We start from the raw sequence: 3,075 nt of genomic DNA on the forward strand, positions 1-3,075 counted from the left end.
CTCCTGTATTGCAGTTATCCATGATGCAAATCGTAGCACAACTTCAAGGGATCTAGTTCAAGTTTCAATTGGACCGGTTACGCGAGCACGAGCAAAGAAGTTTAAAGATGTACTCAATGGCCTGATTCAAGATATTTGGACTCAAGCAAATTCGTGGAAGCCCATTGGACATTAACCACGTGATCAACAAAGATGCATCAACATGATTCAAGCTCTAGAAGATTCCAGCTAAGCCTATGATGCAGATGATTAATCCCATGATAATGTCATTTTCTAAAAATTTCTAAAATATTTGTTGAATATCAAGAGAAGATATCATCAGATTTATTTAAAGTTTAAATCTCATGGAGATATTCTAGGAATATTTAGATTTCATATCTTTATAGATTAAGTCATATCTTTATCGATAATTTAGATTTTATTTTCCTTACCTTTACGAGGAGATATGGCCATATTATGATTAATTTTGGTCTATATATACTCATCTTGGTCAATTTTTAAAAGAATGAACATTCAGAAAATTGTGAGAGTATTATCTTTGGTTCTTGAAGAACTAATTCGAACTTATCGGAAATTTCCATGACGTTCATCATCGACTTACCAAACTGATTTCCACCACCGTTTATGGCATCTTCCTATACTGAGGTTCTTATTTCGCAATAAACAACGGGTTGATTTAAGTTATACTGAAGTTCTTTTTTATGTCGTAAACAACGAATCGAAGGTTTGTCAATTAATTCTGATATAGAAGGATCTTAGGATCCTTTTGTTGTCGGGTCTCATCATTCTTGGCGAGAATCGCATCAATCCATTTCTTGTCTCTTTAGCTTCCTCAAAGCTAGTTGGCTCAAACACATCCACATTGCATCTTTGGTGTACATCTGCCAAAGATCTTGTGCCTCTCACAAGAGGATCATCAACTACCTCGAGATCTAGTACCTCAGTCTGTGTCTCAATGTGAGTGGTCTGTGGCACACTTACCTAAGGCTTTGCAGCTACATACTTCTGCTTATCCCTTTCATTCCAATTCCATTTCTCATTTTTTCAGAAATTTGACATCTCTACTAATGACCACCCTTCCATTCAATGGTTGATAGACTCTATAAGCTTTTGACTGCAAACTATACCCAATAAATACACCAACCTTTGAATTTCGATCCAATTTATCTCTTTTCACAAATGGAATATGAGTATAACAAATGCAGCTAAATATCTTCAAGTTGCTCAATGATGGTTTGACTCCATGCCAAGCTTTTAGGGGTGTCTTCTTGTTCACGACTTTAGTTTGCAGTGTGCTCATCAGGAACACTGCTGTGTTTGTAGCTTCTGCTCAAAAATTCTTAAGCATCTCCTTTTCTTGTAGCAAACACCTAGCCATAGCCATGAAGCTTATGTTCTTCCTCTCACTCACCTCATTTTGCTGTGGTGAGTATAGAATTGTGATTTAGTGTTGGATGCCTAGCTCCTCACATATTGCTTTGAACCTGGTTGAAGTGTATTCTCCTCCACTGTCTGACCTTACTGACTGGATCTTGCATCTACTTTCATTCTCCACAAGCCTCTTGAACTTCAAAAATATCACATCAACCTCTGGTTTTGCCTTCGTGAAGTAGATCCAACACATTCTTGTGTTGTCATCAATAAAAATAACAAAATATCTACTTCCATTGAGTGACTCTTCTGACATAGGGCCACATACCTCTGAGTAGACTAACTAGAGCTTTTTAGTGGCTCCCAATCTGTCCTCTTGAAGGGTAGCCTTGCATACTTTTCCAGCAAACACACCTTATAGTCTCCTATCTCCTTCTGCAGCAATGGCAGTTCCACTACCATTCCATTTTTTTGCATAAAATTCACTCCCTTCATGTGGAAGTGTCCCAACATTCTGTGCCAAATCTCCTCCTCGACTTGACTTGGCATTGCAACTTGATTCTCATCCAATGGATTGAATGAAAAACACTTTTCTCTCATTAGAATCTTGAATATAATATGTCCTTCAATATCACCAATGACATACTATTTCATTTCAAACACAAGTTTATAACCTCTCTCCACTAACTGGCCAACACTCAGAAGGTTTTGATCCATTTCTAGCACGAACAACACCCCAATGATTAACCTTGTATAGTCTAGACCCTCGAGCGTTACATCTCCTTTCCCTTCAACCACAATGAACTCTCCAATCCCAATCCTTATTCTGGATTTGATAGACTTGTTCAAAATCTTGAACATACGCTCATTACTCGTCATGTGGTAAGTACAACCACTATCCACAAGCATTTCATCCTTAACTACATTAGAAGTAAAGCAAGAAGCAACAAATAATTGCTCTACCTCATGGCTTGTAGTATTATGTGCTTTTCCACAATGTTGTGTACGCTTCTCTTTGCAGATTGTTTATATATGGCCAAGTTTATGGCACTTCCTACATTTGATGTCTGGCCTTCTCCAACACTTAAAGTTTGAATGGTTCATTCGACCATAGTGTGGACAGGGAATTGGCTACCACTTCTTCTCTTGATTGCCAGTGGCCCCTTGCTTTGATGTTCCTTAACTTTGCTTCTTCTGCTACTGTCACTTTTTCTCCTTTTTCTTTTGCATTGAACTTAAGTTTGGCCTGCAAAGCACCCTTAATGGACTCCTCCTTCCTCAGAATTCTCCTTTGATCTTGGGCCTGCGAAACACTTATAACTTCAACAAACTAGATTGTTGACATATCCCTAGTGTTCTCTAGGGAGGCTATAGTTGCCTCAAATCTTTCTAGCACAAAAACGAGCATTTTCTACACTAATCTCTCATCATTCAAATTGGTTCCCAAGACTCTTATCTTATTTGCTATATCCACAAGCCTATCTGCATATTCCTGCATAGTCTCACTCTCACTCATCTGTTATTTTTCAAACTGTCTCATTAGATTCAAGATTTTCATCCCTCGTATCCTCTCATCTCCCTCATATTCTTTCTTCAAATACTCCAATATCTCCTTTGCAGACTCAAGCCTCATGATCCTTGTAAAGATGCTTGATGAGACAGTAGCATACATGCATGATTTTGCCTTTGCTTTCTTGGTAACTC

The sequence above is a fragment of the Punica granatum genome, chromosome 8 (genome assembly GCF_007655135.1).
Source record: "Punica granatum isolate Tunisia-2019 chromosome 8, ASM765513v2, whole genome shotgun sequence".
Lineage (NCBI taxonomy): Eukaryota > Viridiplantae > Streptophyta > Magnoliopsida > Myrtales > Lythraceae > Punica > Punica granatum.